Below are 25,535 nucleotides of genomic sequence, written 5' to 3'. Positions count from 1 at the left end.
TCCAGAGAAGAGAGCAGGGCGTGTGGCAATATGTTAAGTGTGATTGAAGATAGGTACTTTATCTTCTTTGCCTTTAAAAACAAAAGTCTTTTACTTTTACAAAGATCATTTCTCTATGTAATTCCAGCAAAGTCAAAGGAACCAAACTTCTATAGGTCTAATTTGCAGGAGAAAATGCAAGGATTAATACTTTCAAGTCATCTTTAAAGTCCAACTTGAAACAGAATGACCATGTCCGTCATTCACAGTGGTCCAGTGGCTAGAAACTTCTTAGCAGTGGATGCGTTTACATTTGTACCTTCAAGGAAACAACCCTTGGCAAAATTAATTGAAACCTCCTGGTGAAAATCATCAAAGTCCAGCGTATCTTTGGGTGTAATTTGAGGCTATGCTATTTGAGTTCAGCAAACGAGATGGATCAGTCCAGTCTGGGAGTTCTTGCTCCCATCTTACTCATAAATAAACTCTGCTCTTATAGCTAATATATTCAATACTGGTTTGTGGAATATTGGATTAATGATGAGCAGGCATTAAAATTGTTTGTATTTCAAACTTGCTTCAGATGATCTGGCAAGTTTCAAGCCCTCATTTAGAACAAGTAAGCACACTTATCCTATAAAATCATACAACCTCAGGAGGCATTTCTTTTCAAATGTTAGTGGTACTTCTCAGCCAGACCACCACTTTTTTTTTTTTCTTTCCCCTGTGGCATTTGAATCTCTGTGGTTTCATTCTCAGTACCAAATGAGAAACAGAAACTTTAGGGGTTGTTCCAAAGTTTGCTGGACAGGTTGGCCAAGAAACACACTGGAAGTCAGAAATTTGTGTGCAGAACCTTACTGGAGTCTGCTCTTAGGAAGAGCACTTGCGGAAGAAAGAGAGGGGTATGGGATTAGACAGAAGGAGCTCTGAGGTGGTCCTTCAGTGTTGTCAGAATTAAAACAAGGGGTCTGGGTGTTTGTATCCCCACAAAGAGGATCCCTAGACATTGGAAGCAGGCTCCCTAGGGAAGAGCTCCCTTGCATTGAGATAATCCTCAGCGAAGAAGGAAGGATTCAACTGGTATATCCATGGCAGTTTGGGGAATAAATGACCCAGTCCCCAAGGATTATCTAAATGGCTTGTCCTATCATCTGTCTCAGCCCTCGTTTCCAAAAGAGTAAAGTTTTCTGAAATGCTAGGTCTTTAATTTAGAAAAAAACAAAAAACAAAACAAAACAAACAAACAAACAAAAACTAGCCTTAGAAGTTGAGGTGAAGGGAGGCCAGGGGAAAGAGAACTCTTTAGGAGGTATTGAATTCTATTTTCATATTTTAGAAATAATTTCTTCATGTGAAAGCAGGAATCTTTGTTTGATAGCGCTAGGATTTGTAAGACAAGGCTTAGTCTAAAGATTATAGAACAAGGAATCCTAAAAGGGGAAAAAGAAAAACAGATTTAAATTAGCATGCTGTCCCCAAAATGCATCCATCCAATTGGAATGAACACAGGAAAACTACATTAAGTTTAAGGAAAAGGAGAGAAATAGAAGGCACCATGACAGAGGAAGAAAGGGAAAAATAAGCGGGAGATTTTATCCAGACAGATCTCTAAAGGCAAAAGAGATAATAACAACAATGATAATAAGGGCAGTATTAATGGTGGTGGTGATAATGGTGGGAATTGCTTACCATGGGCAGGGCATTGTGAGTTAATCACACTATATTATATGGATGGTTTAATTTTTGCCCAACCTCTGAAGTTCTTCACCTTTGCTGGGGTAGAAATATGCCAACAATGCTGAGATGTTCAGGTGTTCAATTTCTCTATGGCATCCCTCTCTTTTCCTTCTTCCTTCTTTCTTTTTTCTTCCTCCTCTAGATTTCTCTCTCTCTCTCTTTTTTTTTTTTTTTTTTTTGGTAGGGTGTTTGCTATTGTTTATTTGCTTGTTCTTTTAATGTTTTTCCCACTTTATCCAAATCCAAAAATAAGATAAAGTTGGGAATCCAGAGAATTTCAGAGTGGTTACTGTTATAATGGGATCACTTATGTTTGCATAAACTGGATGAAATGAGGGGTCACAGGAAAGTATTTTTTTTTATAATCACAATTACTCACCTATAGCTTAGAATCAGTTAATGAATGATGGACTATTTGAGCTGAATAGGAAGTAAAAGGTGATCTAATTTAATTCTACCATTTTCAGATGAACAAACTAAAATCCAAGGGTTTATGTCAATCAACTGAGGTTGAGGAAAAAAACAGTATTGAGAAGGATTGGGCAGATATAGATACAGGGATTGTTGGCTCTACGAGTTCCTACACCAGGGCTTACACCAATTACTAGCTGTGTGACTCAGAAGTGAAAATTGTAATAATATCTAACTCAGAGTTGTTATGAAGTTTGCTGAAAATTAATGGAACTAAAACACAGTGGAAAACACATAGTGAGCACACAATAAATGTCTTGTACCCTCACCTTGCCCAATGTCTAATTTTCATTTCTGGCATCCGGATTTTATCTCCAAGGACAACAAAGCATGCTCTGACACTTTTCTGATCGCTTTTATAAGTTAAAAACAACCTACTGATTATCTCATTCTCCCAAAGCTTTTTAAGTAACTTTATCCTCCGTCATATAAAAATTTCTCTGTTGGTGGCTACCACCTTTCTCTTTTCACATCTGTATATCTTACACATTTCTCTTAGATGAATCTTCCCAACTTAAGGTGCTTATTGTGACATTCTCTTGCTAATAAAAGCTTCAGAGACACCTCTACTACCTATAGATAAAACCCACATTCTCTAGGTTAGCATTCAGGGCTTTTTATAATCCGGTCCAATCTGGCTTTCCAATCTTATTACTCATTTACCCTACCTTCCTTCATTACGTGATGATTGATAATGTACCATATGGCTAGGCACCAAAGACGCACTGATAAACAGAATCTACGTTCCTAGAACTTTCAACTTGTGGGTGATTTAATCTTCCCCAGAAGCATATGACCATTGCCTACCTATCTGATTTACATTCTGTGACCTCTTTTGTCTGGAATACCTTACCATCAAATATAATCATAACTAAATCTTACGATCTTATCCACATTACCTCTTCCAATTAGAATTCTATGCTTCTTCCCAGCTAGTAACTCCTTTTTTTATTTTGTATACAGCATTTACAAATTAATTCCTTGTATTATAGTTAATTATATGCATTTATTAGTCTTTCCTAGACTAGAAGGTTCTTTAAGACAAGGTGTGCTTTTAACTGATACTTACACAATCTTAAAGCCTGCCATATTGTTTTGCAAAAAGAAGAACCTAAAAAATATTTTTTAGAAATAGATGCTTGAATGGATATATGTATAACTGCTTCCAATAGTGGTTTTGCTGTTCAAATAGGTGATGGGGATTAAGCACTGAACTTGTCATCGTGAGCACAAGATAACGTATGGAAGAAGTGTTGAATTATTATATTGTGCACATGAAACTAATATACTGCATGCTAACTAACTGGAATTATAATAAAAACTAAAGAAAATGTTTTACCAAAGGATTAACTTAATGGTGTAAAGAAAGTATGGTCTGGTAAACATTCATAAATGGAGAACAAAGTGGCACTTTTGAGTGCTTTGTACAGGAGTACTTTGTATATACAACTTTGTTTTTGATTGCTGATAAAAGTTATGTTCTATGGGGGCGCCTGGGTGGTGCAGTCAGTTAAGTGTGGGACTCTTGGTCTCAGCTCAGGTTGTGTTCTCAGGGTCATGAGATCGAGCCCCGTGTGGAGCTCTGCTTGGAGCCCCACAGCAAGCCCCAGGTTGGGCTCCACGTTCAGTGCAGAGTCTGCTTAGGACTCTCTCTCCCTCTCCATCTACCCCTCTCCCCCACCGTCTGTCTCTCTCTCTCTCTCTCTGAAATAAAATAAATAAATCTTGAAAAAAAAGTTCTGTTCTATAAATATGAGTAAATTTTGATATCATTAATATACTAAATTTACCATTTATATCGTTTTTTAAAAAATGTTAATGTTAACAGTTTCATCATTCATTGCCATCTCAAAAATGGTATCTGCTGCTTTTGCATTAAGGATGAAGTCTAGGAAATGTGACATGATCACTAGGTTAAAAAGAGAAAGCTACTACATAAGTACAGGTTAGTTACCATAACTTAGAAACTACAGTTAGATCAGAAATCCAAAAGCACAAGGGGTAAGAGCCTAAGCACAGCTAAAAATTCAGTACGGCCACCTTCCTTATGAAATTATTAATGCTACCACATGCAGTAGATAAGCCCATTAGTTGGAAAATAGCTAAACTTTTTGGTTCAATATAAATCACACTTTTATGACTTAATTGTAACCTCAATACTGTAAAATGGAATTTAGGGAAAAACCATGTAAGCAAATGTATGATCACAACATCAGGTGAACATATCTAGGTTTGAGAGTAGTAGGGTTATTTCATTTTTATAGACACCTTAATTATTGTGAAATTATTTTCATTATGTCATTTCAAATAATTTTTCATTTTTTATTCTTCAACAATTCTCTGACATTGTACCTGTTCTGCCTTGTGCAGTGTCTGTAAACCATTTGAGATACTTCTAGCAATTAAACAAGAAGAATGTCTGAGTTGCTTGAGTCTTTATTGTTTTTCTTTTCTTATCACCACTCAAGAATCCAGCAGGTATTTTTGCTTATCTTTAAAGCCAGAGGCTTGTTGGTACTACTACATAGTTGCAAATGCAAACACTATTGGGTACTTGTCAAAGCATTTCGATCTAAGCACAGTAAGGAAATTATAAAGGGGAGCCATTCAAACACTGACAAATCAAACCCTTCCTTTAAGGGGTTTCTTAAAAGTGGGGAAAAAAGAAACTTTATAGAGTATATATTTAGATTGGCTGATTACATAAAAGATAATAGTATTTTTATACTTTAAGAAATGGTTGGGTAAGATTTTAAACACCCCCCAATACCCAACTTCACTTAAAAAAAAATAGAAAAAAAGCAAATGAATTGGCCTGAATTCTAAGAACTGCCTGGGTTCGTGCAGAGAGACTTGGCCATTTTTTAAAGCCATGTGGTAATGACATTAAAGCATGCAATGGCAGAGGTTGGGAGGTTGGAAGAAAAAAGAAAACATTTGCGGTATCATGAGAGGAAGCCAGGCAATCTGCTGTGGACAGGAATGGAGCAAAGGGTCAAAAGGCTTCTCCAGGATTGTTTGACCCTTGAAGAGTCAATAAACTCCTCAGAATAAAGGGTGGATGCAAAAGTAAGCCTTTCTTTCAGAGCTTCCAATTCCTAACCTTCTATATCTCAAAAGATTATTGTAAAGATGAAGAAAATCAAGTGGGCAGATCTACCCCAAATTTCTGGGACCCTGGAGAAGGGGGGAGTATTTATTGCCAGAGCTTTCAACATAATGTGAAGAGTATATGGAGCTACATTAAAGAAAGTGCATTAAAACAACAACAACAACAACAACAAAACCTATATGGTGAACAGAAGGAGCTCTTTTAGTCTACCTCTGTGTTTTTGTGTTAAGTGAATCTCCTACATGTGTATTGTTTGACCCTCTGCTTGGGGAAGTGTGGTTTAATACTGCAGCTGTGTAAGTTGATTTTTTTCAATGCAATAATGCAGCAATTGAAATAAGAGAATCAAGTGACATTATTTGAACATCATTTTTTTCTTTTTCTTTTTTTTTTTTAAAGATTTTATTTATTTATTTGAGAGAGAGAGAATGAGAGACAGAGAGCATGAGAGGGAGGAGGGTCAGAGGGAGAAGCAGACTCCCTGCCGAGCAGGGAGCCCGATGCGGGACTCGATCCCAGGACTCCAGGATCATGACCTGAGCCGAAGGCAGTCGCTTAACCAACTGAGCCACCCAGGCGCCCTGAACATCATTTTTTTCTTTCCGATTCCAGGAGAGAGCTTAATCCATTTTTAGAGATGATGAAATTGAAAATCACATAGGGGAAGCGCTAATAAGCGGAAGTAGCAGAATTTAAGCCTAATTCACTTGACTGCAAAGAATGTACTCTTTAAATATAGCATGCGAGAGAATGACTCAAGGAAGCTATACCTGACTATAGGTAAACATCTGGTAGCTAGAGTACTTTGGTGGAAGTGTCAGAAACTCAACTCAAACAATGGAAACATGTAGGAACGTTGGGAGTAAATTAGCTTTAGGTAAGGCCTAATCCACGGGCTCCTACAGTATCACTAGGGCACTGCCTCAATGTTTTGGTCACAGAGTTTGTTTGTGATTGCACTGTAATTTTTGCAGGTAGACTCTCTATGGCAATTAAGAAAGCTTTTAACAGCACTAGATTCATAACCTCTAGTTTTTGCACTGCACAAAGAAAAGAATATTTCTCTCTCCTTGTGTCTGCACATCATGGAGTTCACGATTCTCTAAATTCCAAGTGTTTCCCGCTGTGGTTCAAGGAGAGAGATGTAAAAGAAAACAAACAAACAAACAAACATAAAAAAAAAAAAAAAACAAGAACGTCAACTGGGCCAGTTATCAATTTATCCAAGTCTATTACACTTCGTTACCCATTCTTCGAAAATAGAGTTGGGCCCCTTTAAATGTATTTCCTTTGCCAGCTGGCACACTGGGAAGCTCTGTTGGTAGAGAGTATGGAAAAACATTGCAGGGAGAAGGGGTTATCCTTTCTCACTGTGTTGTGTTAGCTCAGCTGGTTCCTGCAGTGTGCAGCTCTTCCAGGACCCAGATCTCCGAGCACATGCAGCTTCTCTGCCCAGCACCTAGTCCTCCAATGCACACTGGTCAGCGGCACTCAGCGGTGGGCAGCTTTCCCCAGCAACCCTCTTGGAAAGTTTTATAATGAGATGCTTCTGGCAGGAGACCACCTATGCATGGCTTTCCCTTTCTCCAGTAGCTGGCAAGGTAGATTTGCAGCAAGTTCTATCAGTGAGGCATGACAGTGACTTCTACAGCTGTGACTTACCCAGTAATGTTCAGATCTCAGCCCTGGGGGTGGGGGAGGGGTTATTCTTTGGTCACTCGATCTCAGTTCTAGGCAAATTAGTTTTATAGTGCGGCCATAACAAATTACCACAAACTCAGGGCTTGGGAAAAAAAAAAAAAAAAAATTTATTCTTTCAAAGTTCTGGAGTTCAGAAGCCCAAAGTCAGGTATTGGCCTGATTGGTCCTTTCTGGAGACTCAGAGAGAGAAATCATCCCATATTTCGCCCTTCTTCCCATATTGCCTTTGGTGGTTGCCAGCAATCCTATGCATTTTTTGGCTTGTAGCTACATCACTTCAACCTCCGCCTCCACTTTCATGTGGTATCGCCCTTTCTGCAAATGACTTTATAAGATCTTCTTAAAAGAATACCTGTCATTAGATTTGGAGCCCACTCTAATCTATAAGGCCTCATCTTAAGTTAACTAATTATATCCATAAATACCCGATTTCCAAAGAAGGTCATATTCTGAGGTTTGGGGTGGACATGACTATTCAACCTAGCACACTAGGGATAGTGCTTCTTCTTATTAATGGTATTGCTAATTCTCTAGGGTTCTCTTTACTTCTTATTAGCTAATCTTTTCTTACTCCAATACCCTGCTATGGTTAATCATTCTTTATATTAAACTTTTCTTGTTCAAATAACTGTGTGGTGGTATCTGTCTCCTGATTGGAGTTTGAGTGCCTTTTCAGAGCAAAGGAATAGAGAAGGTAAATTATTTAAAAGAAATAAGGATTGCTGAGCAGAGAAATATAGCATATTCCACCATTCTTAAAATCAAGGACCAAAGAGATTTGCTTAAATAGCAGAAAGTCTAAACAATGGCTTTGTATACAGTGGGCACTTAATAATGTTATCCAATGGTTAATGCTGTACAGTGGGACTTTGATATCTTCCATTACTGTATCTCCTTGGGCAGGAATCTTACGTTCTTTAGTGATTTTTTTTAACTGAATCTCTGAAAGAAAAACAAAGCTCTATAATATTACCGTTGATTTCCTAGAAAACAATCTTTTACCAAATCTAGTAGAGCTTCAATTTTCCTTCCCTTTCATATCTTTGGGTTCTACGTATTAATCTGTATTTAACTTTATTGTTTTTAGAACAATGGGCCTATATCAATCAAATATACCTTCAGAACTTATGTTGTCTAGCACACACTGGGTGCTTAGTAATTATCTCTTGAGTAAATGAAATGCTCTCAAATCCTTATAGATAATTTATTGAATGTTTACTCTGTATAGGCACTGTTTGTAGTGCTAATTATCTACTTAATACAGCAATCATTTGAGGTAGGCACAATTATCATCACTGTTTTGTAGATAACGAAAAGAGGCTCAGAGAGGTTGAGAATCTTCCTCAAGGTGACTCAGCTCATAACTAGTGGAAATGGAGTTTGAACCAGGTCATGGTAGCAGCAGAGCCTATAGGCTTGACCACAGCACTATACTGCCCCTTGCTTCTCCAAGTAGAAAATATTCACACAGATTAAAAGAACATCCTTTCTCACCATATAAGGCATAATTTACCATTAATAACTGGCATCACATAATAACTATTGTTAGTGAATTTTAGAAATTGATACTAAATGGATTATATCATTCCACTGCCCTAAGCTAAGTGTAACACAAAGTGACACAGCTGATGAGCCACAAGTACAAATTAAAAATATGGCTAATAGGGAAAATCTTACTAGTAGAGAAGTTGCAGAGTGCACACGGTCTCTCAGATTTCCTTACTCCACAGAGAAACCGGATTGCACACACCATGGCAAATGTTCCCATGCAGAGGGACCCCATTATCTTTGTCTAAAACTCTGAGAGCCCAAGAGCATAATTCACTGTTCACTAAACCATGTATGATTAGATGGAGTTTACATCTGACCAAGGGTCCTGAGCTGGATCGAATCAATCACAACTTTATACTGGGAGTTGCAGTGACTACTTCATTCAAAAAATCTTTCTGTCCAGGTATGATTTTAGATTCTTGGAATACATTGGTGTTAAAGACACTAGATGCCTACTTTTTTGAAAGCTTACATTCTTTGTTCCATAATATCTCCCTCTGGTTGGTTTGTCCCCACATCAGAACTTTTGTCTTTATCATTTGTGTTAGTAAAAGTTTCTTTTATTGTGAGCAGTAGACAGACACCAGCTTGACTACCTTCACCAAAATGAGAATTTTTAAAGAGAATTTTTGAGGTGTAGCTCATGTGAGGGAGAGCCAAAACTAGCAGGAGTCTCTCCAGGGACCACAGCAGCAGTACTTTTGAGGTGTCACTCTAGAGAACTATTAAGGTTTCTAAGACTTTTTGGGCTCTCTGTCCTTCCAAGCAAACCCCAGCTTCTCAGGGAAGAGAATCTGAATATCCCAAGTTTTTAGGTGTCTCTGCCCCTAGATAAATTTCTTCTGGGCAGGGTGGTGGCACAATGTCACTAGTGTTGTAGTTGACAGCCTCACCCTTTCCACCAGTCACCTGTTCTGTTGACTCTGGTAAAGTACACAGGTGGAAGAGTCAGATATCCTAGGCCAGAATCCCGACTCTCCCCTTGTGTATGTGTGACATTGGGGAAAAATTAACCAACCTGAGGCTTAGTCATTATATCTGGAAAGTGACAAAATAATAGTTGAATTTCTCTATTCTTTATTCAAAAAACCACTCTCTCCAAAATCAAGTTGTTAAGTCTACCTCTTCTCTCTGATTCTGGTCTTTTTATGCTGTTATGACACATGCAGTAATTAAGAGTGGGTTGTCTGGTGCAAGACTGCCTCATCTGAATCCTGACTCTTCCATTTACCAGTCTCAGGACCTAATGCATATTCTTTAACTCTCTAAGCCCAGTTTCCCCATCAACAATCCCAAAATGGGATCACTGAATGGGATCAGCTCTCCTGGTTTGCCCTGAAGACATGAGACTTCCAGTGCTAGAAGCAAACCTGGATGGTTGGACATCAAACATAACACCTACCTCATTGGACTGCTATAAAGATTAAATGTGAATGTATGGATTTGGCCCTTTGAACAGTACTGAACATAAAGTAAATACCCAAGAGGCATTAGTTATTATTACCATCAATCTATTAATAATCTATTTGTAGCTATTATATAAATACACATTTTAGGTGAATAACTATCTTTAGAATATATATATAGAATACATACATAAAGAATCTATGCTTTGGGGGACTTATCTGATATTTGAACATAGCCCCTGTTCTCAAAAAGTCTTCAGGTTTAGAGATTTAAGAAATGAATATAGAAATACCTATAATATCAGGAAGGATAAAACTTCAGGAGGGAAATATAAGCAAAGCATTTTAGAAAGGAGCAATAAGTGAGAGCTAAGGTTATTGTCAGGAGTGTGAGTCAGAGGCACGGGTGCTCCTGCTTCTGGTATGGCCCATCTCCAGGGCATGGAGTGCAGAAGTGACATGAGCTGGAAGCATGAGCAGGAAGTAGGGAGGTAACACTGAGGCGTGGGCTCTGTGTGATGTTCCAGGAGGGTACAGGAGGGATAATGGAACCCTCTGTTCTAGTTGATGAGGTAGAAGAGCTATTAAGGGCCTAGCCAGAGTCAGAGGAATAAAAAGGCAAGATGCCAATATGGAAAGAAAAGATATTTAAGATTCAACACTTAAATAGCCTATAATATAACCAACCATTGATAAATTATTATCATCAACTTTTGGTGTATACACTTCAAGTCTTTATATATATGTATAAGCATATATTTAAAATTTGTATTAATACTATACAACTTCTTTTTAGCCATCATCTAACACATATCAACTATTTGTGAATAATTAAATCATCAAATCTCTATATATCAAATCTTTATAGATGTATTTATGGCACATACTTGAAATACTATTTGATACTTTACAAGTTATTTTATAACTGATCCTTTTTTTCAATTAAAACATACTTGAACACAGTCTTTTTAAATGATCTCCCAAACATTTGAAAATCATGGGAAATTGGTTGTCTTTTCACTTTGTAATTAGCACAGTAATATGGCACAGACATAGATAGCTATCTTCAGGTTATTATTTATAGGCAAGTTGTCATAGTGGAAAGAATATAGTTACTGTGAGAGATGAGTAGTTGCTAAAATTCTGGATCTTCTTCATCTTTCCTCACTGTCTGTGAGAGCCTGGCCAATTAATCTAGGCCTCAATTTTACCATTTGTAAAATGGTATAATAACATGATCCACCTCATAGCTTCATGAAGGTTAATTTATGCAGGTGATTTACACAGCACACTGGGAAGCCCTAAGTGCATTTGCTACATTTTAAAAGTTGTTTCTGGTAGAAAAGAAAGACACACTGATACGAGGCTCAATGTCATTATTTACTTGATTATTTGAAGCAACTCTTTTGTTCTTATTCCTCACTCTGGCGAAGTGAAATACATTAACTACACATGTCAAAGGACTTAGCTAAGTCTCTGTCCTACAGAGGTCCCCTCCATTCACTAAGGAAGTGTAGCTTAGAACTCAAAACCCAAGGTAGAGGTAGTGCAAGCCTGTAAATACTGCACACAAGTGTCAATTCCTGCTCCTTTTGCCTGTTGTGTCTTAGATGGTCTTTGTTTTTCCCTTGTATGGAAGAGTAACTTCCAATATCGACCATGAGAAGTCAATCAATATTTTATCATATATTTCACATCATATAGAAGATTAGAGTATATCTTTGTAAGGGAATTTTTTTTTTTTTTTTTTTTTTTGGTAAGAGCATGTTTTAAATTTTGTCAGTGTTTGGTGTTTAGTTCAACTTCAAGTAAATTTGTCATTCAACTTGGCATCTCAGGAAGAGATAGTTCATTTATTTCCCATAGCTTAAGTAAGACTTTTTTAAAAATTATGAGTTTATTGCTGCCTAAGGATAAACAGATGAAATTTTAATATTATCCAAAAGAAATGACTTTGTTTTCTGAAGGATGAGTAAGTTTTCTTCAATAGAGAAATTATAAGAAAATTTCATCACCCTTAATGGACACAAGAAGACTTGCAAGGTACGTAGCTATACAGTAATGTAACTTCATACTTCATAAATCATAATCTAAAACATCCACTCTTTTTAATTGCCCCATTAAATAATTAAGTTTGACTTAAGGAGAAAGTCACACCTCATCCTGGAGGAACTCCAGCATAGACAGGCTAAATGTTTGTTTAATGAATACCTATCTTTATAGAGCTAACTGCTTTCAACACTTAAGACTGTGCTAGTGGGTATTTTTATTCACTTGAAATAGTTCACCCAATGATTTATAACAGATTAATGAGTGGCTATAATTTCCTCTCATTAATTAAAATCTTAAAAAAACATTTTTTTCATATAATTATGAATTCAACAAAAGATTGGTCAAAAGAGTCTGCTTTTTTCATCACCAGAAATGTAGACTTTTAGTATATGATGAAAACTGAAAATCATCTAAGTAGATTCCATTTTTTCAAACTGTAGGAATATTTATTTTTACAAATGAGATCTTATTCAGCGTCCCAATATACATAGAGGATATTTATGTTTGACATAAGACTGTGCCCCAGCTGCAGAACTTCAGAGAAATCCATTGTGAAAACCATCACTGTGGTACGGCCTTTCTCATTTTTAGTTGCAAACATCAAGACTTGTGCTAGTCCCAGAGCTTTTTTCACACTAATTCACACTACTCTTCCTAAATATTTTCTTTTATTTCATTCATCCTATCTTCTGATTTAGACTGCTTGCTCACTGAGCTCCCCAAGGACTGTCAAGAGCCCTTCTTGTTATTGCTGTTTAGTGTTGATGTTCACGGCAAACACGAGAATCACTCTCTGAATCCCGAGGTGTGGAAAGCCTCTCGCCCTTTCTTGGTCAACTCTTGGATCATCCTGAATGGGAGGCCCTGGATTTGCCTTGGATGCATTTCTGTGGGAATCATTGCACCAAGACTGATGTCACAGATTAAGTAACCACTTCAAAGGATAGAGGGAGAGCTTGCTGCCTTCCTCTTTATTCCAATATTCGGAAGACATTCCAGAGAGAGTAGTGAAAATGACACAACTTTACACTCCTGTACATCCACTTGTATTTTTTCTTTCTTTTTTTTTTTTTTTTACTATTTCCTTCTCATTGATTCAGCAGACATTTATAATCTGTCTTTTGGTAGGAAATATTGAGCCAGCAGTTCTATGGATAAACTCATATGCAATCTCCACAAAGAAAGGCACCAGATATGTTTCTAATAACACTGTTTTCCTAGTAAGTGGCACAGGACCTGGTATGTGACAAGATCCATAATCATTTGTTTTACCAAGACAATGCATATCTGAAGGAGCAAGGTAGAAAAAAGGAATAGCAGACACAACAAAAACTCTGTTCTCTATCCTGTAAAACTTTAAGTAAAACTTTACTTAATCCCTCAGCAATCCTGTGATTTTGGAATTATTCCAAATTTAGTGATGAAGGAACTAAAGTTCATTAAGTTGGTGTGATTCATCCAAGTTCACGCACCAGGAAAAGAATTCAAGTGGGTCTGAACAGGGAGATACAGTCCATGTTGCTTTGGGATGGTTGTTTCTCAAACATTTTGGGGAAATACATAATTTTTATAAGAAATACAACACATATATAACATGATGCAAATTAACTCAACATTTTAAAGATGTAATAGGAAACTTTATATACATTTGGCATGAGTTTATTTCCTCTAATCTATATTCATAGATTTCTGCCATTAAGTTTCCCTCCATGGAATAATTTGAGGAATATTAATTCTACTACATTGTCTCTTATTAAAATAAAAAATGGAAATGTACATGTTGATGGTTAAATACAAGATACTTAGAACATGGGACTGAAGTGTTACATACATACACAAACAATTTGCACCTCAAATATTGAATGGTCCTTCAAAGTTTGTTTTGGGGAAGACAAGCCAGAGATGCTGGGATGTGCTTCCTACCAGCCAAGATCTCATACTTTCAGTCAGAGCAAGAAGTACTGAAATTAGATTATCTTGATTCCTTCCTTCTGAAGCTACTTTGGAGCCTGTTGTTCCTGTTATGTTGGGTGCTACTGCTACATTTTGTTTAGCAACATTCTCAAGGACAAGAAATGGGACATGTGAACAGAAACAAAAGGCCATTGATATAAATTATACTTAATGGCATGTAACTTATACCAAGATGTTCCTATAACTACAGTCATGAAATCACTGAAGTGATTTCTAAACATTGTTCTCAAATGAGTCATTTGTTCAGTGAGGAAGTCAACACAGTGAGAACATCCATGACCAACCTTCTCTCTCAGTTTGTGAACCTCCATCAGCGCAGCTAACTAGCATAGCCTCATCTACTTGAATGCCAAGCAATTTATATCTCCTGTTGAACAGGATGGAAACATGCCTCACAAAGAACACTGCTGTGTTAAGAACTGTTTGTGCAGCAGGGTCTTGTGGAGAACCTCAAAATGGAAACACATTTAACTCTTGTAGCCACAGAAAGCCTCCTGGAGCAGCCTTTCTATCTGCTGAAGGCAATTGATTAGAGAAGATTTATGCTTCTACCAACAGGCAAAAGTGCTTTTGTGTGGTGATCCTGCTGATGTACAAGTTGAAGGCATGGCAGAGAAGGTGAAGCCTTCTATCTGTGCTGTCCAGTGTGGCAGCCACAGGCCACATGTGTCTACTGACTACCTGAAATGTGCTTAGTGCTACATATTTAAAAGATCAAATTTTGAAAATATGAGTTACATAAAGTATGTTATTACAATTTACTTTACCTACTTATTTTTCCTCTTTTCAGTGTGGCTACTAGAAAATTTAAAATTACATTACCTCTAGCAGAAGGGTTATACTAGATTATAAAGAATGTGTGTGCAATTGTGTCATTTTCTAGGTGAGTTGCTTAACCCATCACTGAAAGGTAGAGTCACATACATTCAAATTTACCATTCAAATTTTGAGTGTAAAAGCAGAATTATTAATAATATACCAGAACAATAGGCATAAATTAAAAACCTAGCGTTCCATTCTGTTCAACATGAGATAAAAATGTTTGACATTCTAGTTGTTCAGACTGTCAATCAGGGACATAGGTTCATTTAACCCATAAGCCACGTTTATGAGAACCATTAACTTTCCAAACCAACAGACTTAACTGACATCAGGATGTGATCAATTCCATTTGTTCACCATTGTACACATAGGACACTGATGAATGAATATTTGTTAAATAAATGAGTGAATAAATAGATACAATTACTGCATGTTTCAAGTATTCAATAATGTGAGTTTTTATTGCTATATTCTCAAGATTTTTTTTTGTATTTAGAAAGGATTTTCCAAAGGCTTACTTTGTCTTTCAAATTAATATGAGTGGTTTAATAAAGCTCATTTTTTAAAAAAATTAGTTGTTTTAAAAATTGTTATGTTCTGTTTAAAATTATGTTTTGTATTTTACTTCTAAACCTACCAAATATTGACAATCACATTGAAAGAATCTAAACCAGATTAATTTATATATACAGTGATAAATAGGTGCTTTTAAATGTTTCAATATTGTATATAAAATTAGCATGATGATGCAAGCCTAAATTACTTTTCAATTAAAAGTTTTCAAATTATAATCACAAGTCACAGGCTAAATTCTCTCGAATGTCATGCTTATTTAAATGATCAAATGTGCAAATTCTTTAAACTCTTTGGTCATCTTAATTTCTATATTTAATTCTAAATCTTCCCTGTTTGAAAGATACTACTAAGGAAACGATTATATCACTGGGAAGTATTTGGGGCAATACCTGCGCAGATAGACTCCATGATAACAAATATATCAGCTGAGATGCTGTCTGATTTCTTACTGGCAGCACTAACGGAACCGATTGGCCTTAATGAGAGTCAATGAAGTGGACAATCCTACCTCATGTGGTGTGATATCATTGTCCACATAGCTGTGTAGTTCGCCCAAGGACTGGTTACAAAATTTGTGGAGCTCAGTGTAAAATGAAAGTGCAGGACCCTTTTTCAAAATGTACTAAGAACTTCAAGACCGAGATGGTGAGAACAGAGCTTTCACCCAGGTGTAGGACCCTACTCAGCAAGAGACCTTGTGTGATTGCACGGGTTGCACGCCTCATTCATGTCCTTGTCCAGGTTTAGATTCTGCAACTCCCACTTCAGCTGCATGGTTGAATTTCATATTTAGGTGACTCTGTGTGACTCAAATGTGTTTTCACTGAGCCCTGAAAACCTTTGAACACGAAAACACACTGCTTTTATTTTGTTTTGCCTTGGTAACATTTTCCCTGCCTGGTAGATCACAACAACTCCACACATAAAACTATCTCAGTTTTTGCATATTTTTCATATTTATTTTTCTCACTGCAGTCACAGTTTTAATGCCACTCTTTTCAAAGGCCTGACACCTATCATTCTTTCTGGCTGTCATCATGTCTAAAGCTCTGAAGAAAGTCAGAGAAATGGTTGACCTAGTCTTGGTTTTACCAGCCTCTTCTCTCTTCTCACCTTCTTCACTGCTCTATTTTTTATTTGTCTTTATTCTTTCTTTTAGGTCCTTCTGCAAATGTGTATTGCACAGAAGCTACTTTACAAACACCATAAAAGATGCTGAAGGAATTTTTAAAAAGATTTAGAGACAGAGAGAAAGAGAGAGCACACTAGTAGGGGGAAAGGCAGAGGGAGAGAGAGAATCCTCAAGCAGACTCCCCGCTGAGTGCAGGGCCCAACACGAGGCTTAATCCCAGGACCCCAAGATCATGACCCAAGCCAAAACCAAGAGTTGGCAGCCCAACCAACTGAACCATCCTGGCACCCCTCTTCTTTATTTTTAACACTAAACCTTATATGACTCTTTTTTGCTGTTGAGCTGAGAATATACATTGTAATAGAGCAACTAAATAAAACTAAGAAAGTAGAATCACTTCTTAAAAATCAATTTTTAAAAAATGAGCTCACGTCTTTCTAACACTTTGCAATGCCCATATTTAACTTTTAACAGAAGTAGTAGCAGAGGATCTATGGTGTTAGGTATTTTCTCTTTACAGTCTGATCCAAGAAGTGGTGTTGGAAGTTTGGACTGAGGTGATTCAAGGGATGAAATGAGACTACACATTCATTTTAGTAACCTCAATCCTTTGGAAGGGTGTGCAAACTCACATGTGTGGGGTTGACAGGAAATGGTTAGAAGTCTTCACACTTATATGTGTTGGCCAATACTTTGTCTTATACAGTCCCATTAAGCTCTCACATTGTTTTCAAAATATGGAGGAAATGAGATTATTTCATTAGTATTTTGCCTCATCCAGCAAAGTTGGAAGTGCACCTTACATAAATATGTTTCATTACTTTGGGAAGAACACTACTTTTTCCTAATTTATATTTATGGTAAAATAAATTTGGGAACGACGTTATGCTTACAGATATCCATCAGCCTGTAGCACAGGAAGCTGAGTCCACCTGTCACAGCTTGTCTGGAATATAATTGGGTCAGATCCTATAGCAAGAATGAAATTCATCAAGTCACCACTGGAGAAGTCTATCAAAGTCTTCATTTGTTTCACGATGTCCTTGCCTGATCAAACCCATTTGATTCTAAAATTTTCTAATTCTGAGGACTGACATGATGACGGGAAACAGCTGGTAAAAGGCCCCAAGATGCCTTATGCTCTTTCATGTAATTACAGGCAGTTTTCTTAGACTATTCAAAGGGATTACTTACAATTTTAGTTCATTATGGTATCTAGATTTTTTTTTTCTCCCAGAGTGGATAGTCAAAATGTATAACACTCTTATTGGGGAGATATTAATACCAACTTTCTTTGCAAGAACAAATTACAAAAACATCTAAGGCAGCATAAACCCAGCTATATTAGATTTATTCTTTCCTTGTATTCAGGGAGGAATTATTATGAAGCTAAGATTACATGTATGTAAATTGAAAAACTCAGGACCTGCTACCATAACACACACCCAATCAATCAAAAGTATTTTTCTTTTGTGCAAATGACTTCACATGTTATATATTACCTCGAATGATTTTTACATCAACCATATGAGGTGGCAATAGCTGGTATTTTATTTGATAAAACTGATTCTCAGTCTTTTTGTTATTTGCTTATGATAACAGGTATGGTCAGTAGAAGTAAAGCCAGGTTGTCTAACTCCAAATTCATTTTTTTTACTTTAATAAGGACTAGGAAGGTAACATTTTTTGAAAGTCATTCTTATAGCAGGATGTCCTTTTGTGCTCTACACACAGGGATTACTACATGCTCATTGTGACTGGATTTCATAGTTTTATAAAAATTGAATATCTCATCATTACCTGTGCTAAACCATGGAAAACTCATATATAAGTTATCAAGAAAGAAAAGACATATCATCTTATTTTAATTCAGTTTTATCTAAAATTAAATAAGGATAGACTAAATATTGAGCATCTTGTTCAACCAATCAGAAACATTTTGTTGCGAGAACAAACTGATTCAGATAGTTTATGCAAAAAGGGAAAAGCATTAGAGGTCAATAAAAAAGCATTTTGTTGCAAGAAAAAACTGATTCAAGTGGTTTATACTATAAAAGGAAAAACATATTAGAACATATGGGTTTTTTTTTTTTTTTTTTACACAATCTTAGGACAGGAAATGTAAAATTAAATTTGAGGCAAAACTCAGCTCTGATCATATTTTTATGTCTGCTTTGCTTCCTCTTATTGATGACCACTTTTTTCTCCCCTTTCTGTGGATGTGACTACAAGAAAGCCCCTGATAGTAAGCAATCAGAAACGCCTGCCTAGCATTCTTGAACCCCGTTTAAAACATACTCGCATGGAAAAATATGATTGGCCAAAGGCAGTCAGGTTTCCCTTTCCCTGAAAAGGAAAGTTCAGGTTATACACAGGAAATGTGATGACCAGCTCTTGTTTTTATGGTGTGGAGCAGGAGGAAGCTTACCACAAGTATTTATGGAATAAGTAGACTCCCCAAAAGTACGTATTACTGCATAATATTCTATGAATTGCAAAATTACTCTAGATCAGTTTTCTCTGCTACATTCAAAGAAGATTTTTTTTTAGCTCAAGTTTAAATTTGAATGCCATCAAAAAAGAAAAATGTTTTATTTCTGTTTTGTTTCTTTGTTTTGTTTCTTTATTGTATTACATTTCATTTGAGAATACTAACTCATACCATATTTTAAAAATTGTATAGAAGTCAGGCAGTGCTTGGATCAAGTTAGTAAAAAATACTTTTTAGGGCACATATAAGATATTATGTTAAGAACTTTAGGTAATAAAAAAAATGAATCAGGTGAGGATTCTTTATTCTCTAAGGATTTGTTTATTCTAAGTGATGTGATCTTACAAACATACTGGGCATGATCAATTCAATATTCATTGTTGTCATTTACAATTATCATTTATAGTTATAAAACACCCTGAGGGTGGTAACTGATTTATACTCAGAGACTGCGAGTTAGCTATCCAACATCCAGTCTCCCCTTTTTTAGGAACAGAATTTTATGTTGTTGGAGGTGGCCAAAAGCCTAACTAACATATCATTTTCTGTTCCTTCCTTGGGTAGGAGTGATCAGTGACATGTAAGCACAAACACGGGTGGGATTTCTGGGAAAATTCTTTAAAAGTGGCCTCACTGAGGCTTGCATTCTGCCTATGACTGAGTAACTGATACTGGACTTACCCTCTTGCTACTCTAAACTATAAAACCCACTATACCGCAAACTGACATATTAAAAAAATGTGCCAGACACCTTTTATAATACATTGAACAGATAGAGCAGGGATGTTACCCTTGAGAGAAAGGAACTCAGGAGATGACTACCACATTCTCTAGAGTAAGAGACAAACTCTGGGACTAAGGACAAAACTGAGATAGACTAGACCAGCCCAGCAAAGAATAAAGGATCAAAGGGGGCTCTCAGTAATTTATCTGCCTATAAAAACAAAATTTAACACCTTTTGAAGATTAGCAGCACAATCCAAACACCCACAATATCCAGTGCAAAATGAAAACGCTCCCAGTCATATGAAGAAGGAGGAAAATGTGTTCCATAATGGAAAAGGAAAATTGGTGAAAAAGAAAAAAAATACAAATGACTGTTGAAAGATATTTTTTAAAACAGGTTAATGGAATTATTAAGCCCAAGCAGGATAGATAGGAGAGCAAGAAGGAGCACAAGAAGGAGAGGGAGGGAAGGGAAGAGATTATTACAGATCCTACATACATTAAAATGGTAATAAAAATATTATAAGCAACTTTATGGCAGTCAACCCAACAGCATGGATGAAATGAGGAAACTCTTGAAAATTAAAACCTACTCAAATGAAAAAGATAAAAATAGAAAATCTAAGTATCCTTATAGTTATTAAATAAATTGAATTTGTAATAAATACCTTCCAGAAAAAACTCCAGGCCCAGATGGCTTAATAAAGAAATTCTATCAAACATTTAAAGAAAAGCAATACGGATCTTACACAAACTTTTTCAAATATAGAGGGAGAAAATATACTTCTAACATTTGAGAGAAAGAAGAAAGAAAGAAAGAAAGAAAGAAAGAAAGAAAGAAAGAAAGAAAGAAAGAAAGAAAGAAAGAAAGAAAAAGAAAGAAAAAGAAAGAAAGAAAGGAAGGAAGGAAGGAAGGAAGGAAGGAAGGAAGGAAGGAAGGAAGGAAGAAAGAAAAAAGAAGGAAGGAAGGAAGGGAGGGAGGGAGGGAAACTCTAAGACCATATCCCTCATGAATATCAATACATTTGGCAAATTGTATGCAGGATTTCTGTACAATGAAAAATTATGTGTATATATATACATTGCCAAGAGAAATTCAAAACAATCTTAAAAATGGAGAGATACACAATGTTTGTAGGTTGGAAAATTCAATATTGTAACAGGTCAATACTCTTCAAATTGATATCTAGATTGGACTAAATCCCTATCACAATCTCAATAGGCTAGGTTTTTGTTTTGCTTTGTTTGTTCAAAACCTGACAAATTAATTTTAAAGCAGGGAAATGAAAAGAACCTAGAACTTGTAACAGAAACCATAGGAAAACGATTTTGCAAATTTGTGGCAAGCAAAGATTTTTTAACAACAAACACACTAGCCTCACAAAAAATAACCTGGACTTGATTAAAATTAAAATGCATCATTAAGGAAATGAAGAAAGAAGCCAAGGACTTGAAAAAAACATTTGAAATGGTCATATCTAACAAAGGACTTGTGTCTAGAATACATAAATAGCTACAACAAATCCATAAGTAAATATACAAATAGCTAATTTTTAAAAATAGTTAAAAGACTAAAAAACACTTCTCAGAAAGTGTACAGATGGCCAACAATCATATGAAATATTTTAACTAGCACTCATCATCAGAGAAATGCAGATTAAAATCACATTGTGATACACAAGAAGGAGTAAAATTTTAAAACCTGCCAAGCCAAACATTAGCAAAGATGTGAACCAAATGGAATATTGTTGGTTGAAGTAAAAAATTGTGCTACCCCTTTGGAAAACTCTGGCAGTTTTTTATAAAGTTAAGCATACTATGATTAGCAATTTCACTCCAAAATGAAGTTTACCCAAACATTTATTTTTTTATTTATTTTTTTTTTAAAGATTTTTTTATTTATTTGAGAGAGAGAGAGAATGAGAGAGAGCACATGAGAGGGGGGAGGGTCAGAGGGAGAAGCAGACTCCCTGCCGAGCAGGGAGCCCGATGCGGGACTCGATCCAGGGACTCCAGGATCATGACCTGAGCCGAAGGCAGTCGCTTAACCAACTGAGCCACCCAGGCGCCCTACCCAAACATTTAAATATTTATCCAAATGTCCACAAAAGTATTTGTTCAAGAATGTTTGCAACATTTTTTTTGTTCTTTATTTTTTTATTTATTTATTATTTTTTTATTATGTTATGTTAATCACCATACATTACATCATTAGTTTTTGATGTAGTGTTCCATGATTCATTGCATATAACACCCAGTGCTCCATTCAGTATGTGCCCTCTTTAATACCCATCACCAGGCTAACCCATCCCCCCCGGCTCTCCCCTCTAGAACCTTCAGTTTGCTTCTCAGAGTCCATAGTCTCTCATGGTTCATCTCCCCCTCCGATTCCCCCCCTTCATTTTTCCCTTCCAGCTATCTTCTTCTTTTTTTCTTTTTTAACATATAATGTATTATTTGTTTCAGAGGTACAGGTCTGTGATTCAACAGTCTTACACAATTCACAGCGCTCACCATAGCACACACCCTCCCCAATGTCTATCCCCCAGCCACCCCGTCCCTCCCACTCCCCATCACTCCAGCAACCCTCAGTTTGTTTCCTGAGATTAAGAATTCCTCATATCAGTGAGATCATATGATACATGTCTTTCTCTGATTGACTTATTTCACTCAGCATAATACCCTCCAGTTCCATCCACGTCATTGCAAATGGCAAGACTTCATTCCTTTTGATGGCTGCATAATATTCCATTGTATATATATACCACCTCTTCTTTATCCATTCATCTGTCGATGGACATCTTGGCTCTTTCCATAGTTTGGCTATTGTGGACATTGCTGCTATAAACATTGGGGTGCATGTACCCCTTCGGATCACTACATTTGTATCTTTGGGGTAAATACCCAGTAGTGCAATTGCTGGGTCATACAGTAGCTCTATTTTCAACTTTCTGAGGAACCTCCATACTGTTTTCCAGAGTGGCTGCACCCAGCTTGCATTCCCACCAACACTGTAGTAGGATTCCCCTTTCTCCGCATCCCGGCCAATATCTGTCATTTCCTGACTTATTAATTTTAGCCATTCTGATTGGTGTGAGGTGCTATTTCATGGAGGTTTTGATTTGGATTTCCCTGATGCTGAGTGATGTTGAGGACTTTTTCATGTGTCTGTTGGCCACTTAGATGTCTTCTTTGAAAAAATGTCTGTTCATGTCTTCTGCCCATTTCTTGATTGGATCATTTGTTCTTTGGGTGTTGAGTTTGATAAGTTCTCTAGATTTTGGATACTAGCCCTTTATCTGATATGTCATTTGAAAATATCTTCTCCCATTCTGTCAGTTGTCTTTTGGTTTTGTTGACTGTTTCTTTTGCTGTGCAAAAGCTTTTTATATTGATGAAGTCCTGATAGTTCATTTTTGCCCTTGCTTTTCTTGCCTTTGGTGATATTTCTAGGAAGAAGTTGCTGCGGCTGAGGTCGAAGAGGTTGCTGCCTGCGTTCTCCTTTAGGATTTTGATGGACTCCTGTCTCACACTGAGGTCTTTCAACCATTTGGAGTCTATTTTTGTGTGTGGTGTAAGGAAATGGTCCAGTTTCATTCTTCTGCATGTGGCTATCCAATTTTCCCAACACCGTTTGTTGAAGAGACTGTCTTTTTTCCATTGGACATTCTTTCCTGCTTTGTCAAAGATGAGTTGACCATAGAGTTGAGGGTCCATTTCTGGGCTCTCTATTCTGTTCCATTGATCTATGTGTCTGTTTTTGTGCCAGTACCATACTGTCTTGATGATGACAGCTTTGTAATAGAGCTGGAAGTCCGGAATTGTGATGCCACCAGCTTTGCTTTTCTTTTTCAACATTCCTCTGGCTATTCGGGGTCTTTTCTGGTTCCATACAAATTTTAGGATTATTTGTTCCATTTCTTTGAAAAAAGTGGATGGTATTTTGATAGGGATTGCATTATATGTGTAGATTGCTCTAGGTAGCATTGACATCTTCACAATATTTGTTCTTCCAATCCATGAGCATGGAACGTTTTTTCATTTCTTTGTGTCTTCCTCAATTTCTTTCATGAGTATTTTATAGTTTTCTGAGTACAGATTCTTTGCTTCTTTGGTTAGACTTATTCCTAGGTATCTTATGGTTTGGGGTGCAATTGTAAATGGGATCGACTCCTTAATTTCTCTTTCTTCTGTTCTTTGTTGTTGGTGTATAGGAATGCCACCGATTTCTGTGCATTGATTTTCTATCCTGCCACTTTACTGAATTCCTGTATGAGTTCTAGCAGTTTTGGGGTGGAGTCTTTTGGGTATTCCACATAAAGTATCATGTCATTGGCAAAGAGTGAGAGTTTGACTTCTTCTTTGCCGATTTGGATGCCTTTGATTTCTTTTTGTTGTCTGATTGCTGTGGCTACGACTTCTAGTACTATGTTGAATAGCAGTGGTGATAGTGGAAATCCCTGCCATGTTTCTGACCTTAGGGGGAAAGCTCTTAGTTTTTCCCCATTGAGAATGATATTCACTGTGGGTTTTTCATAGATGGCTTTTATGATATTGAGGTATGTACCCTCTATCCCTATACTCTTAAGAGTTTTGATCAAGAAAGAATGCTGTACTTTGTCAAATGCTTTCATAATAGCCCCAAACTGAAAACAATCCAAATGTCCATTAACAGAAGAATAGATTAACATTTGATATGTTTATATAGTGGGAAGCTACTTAGTAATTTAAAAAGCAAAGAACTAATAATAAATGCAAGATGAGGAAGTACCAAAAATATTATGCCTGTTGTTTGATCAGAAACAAAAACATACAAACAAAAACAGGTAAGATGAATCTATAGAGTAAGAAATAAGAAGAGTGTTGTCTATCTAGAGTAGGGATTGATAGGAACCAAGCATAATGGAACTCTCTAGAGTGATAGAAATAATCTATTTCCTGATGAAACCCATGGTTTCATGTATGCATGTTTCAAAACTCATCAAATTGCACATTTCATATTTATGCATTTCATTTCCTGTAAATTTTACCTCAAATTAAAAATAAATTAAGTAGCAGACACCATCCCCATCCCATCACCTTTCTCTTCCTTTCCTAGATGCACACCTGGTGGCTGGAACTTCAGCAAGTATCTTGAACCTTGACATGATGTTGAGTATGTATGGCATTGGCTAATGATAATTTAGCAGAAAAAGAAACAGAGTTTAGATCTCTTACAACCATGCTCTGATATTTTGGATGGAGTGCTTATTTCAAAGTCTTATTTGTTATTTGGATTTCCTGTTATATACAGCTGGACATAATCTTAAGTAATACTAGATAAATAAAGAAATTGTGTGTGTGTGTGTGTGTGTGTTTAAATGAGATACAATCTCAAGCATCAGTTACAATATATCTGTTCACAGGCTGGATGGAAAGATGTGTGAGTTCATCTAATTTGTGCTCTTTTATTTGAGGAAAAATGCATATCAAATGTTGCAAAATGCCAACCTGTTTCTTAAAACCTGTAAAGGAAAAGATAGCTCAAGCAGTTATGTATTTCAATGCCTTCTATTAGAATGTTCCAAATGCCACTTGCTATAATTGAGGGTCATTTTTCGGGGGATGAGACATACAATTCTTGGTGAAAATACAGAATTTATCTGAGTTCATATTTAGTATGGAAGTTTTGAATGATGTCTCCATTCTGTAGGAAAACCACTGAGAAAAATTGAGTGTGTTATTTCCTTCCCCTTCCATTCCCTCCCCTCCCTTCCCATTGTCCTCTCTTTTCTCCTCTCCTCTCCTTCCTGCTCCTCTCCT

This window comes from Halichoerus grypus, chromosome 8 (assembly GCF_964656455.1).
Source record: "Halichoerus grypus chromosome 8, mHalGry1.hap1.1, whole genome shotgun sequence".
NCBI classification, from domain to species: Eukaryota; Metazoa; Chordata; class Mammalia; order Carnivora; family Phocidae; genus Halichoerus; species Halichoerus grypus.
Note: the sequence above shows the minus strand (reverse complement) of the source record.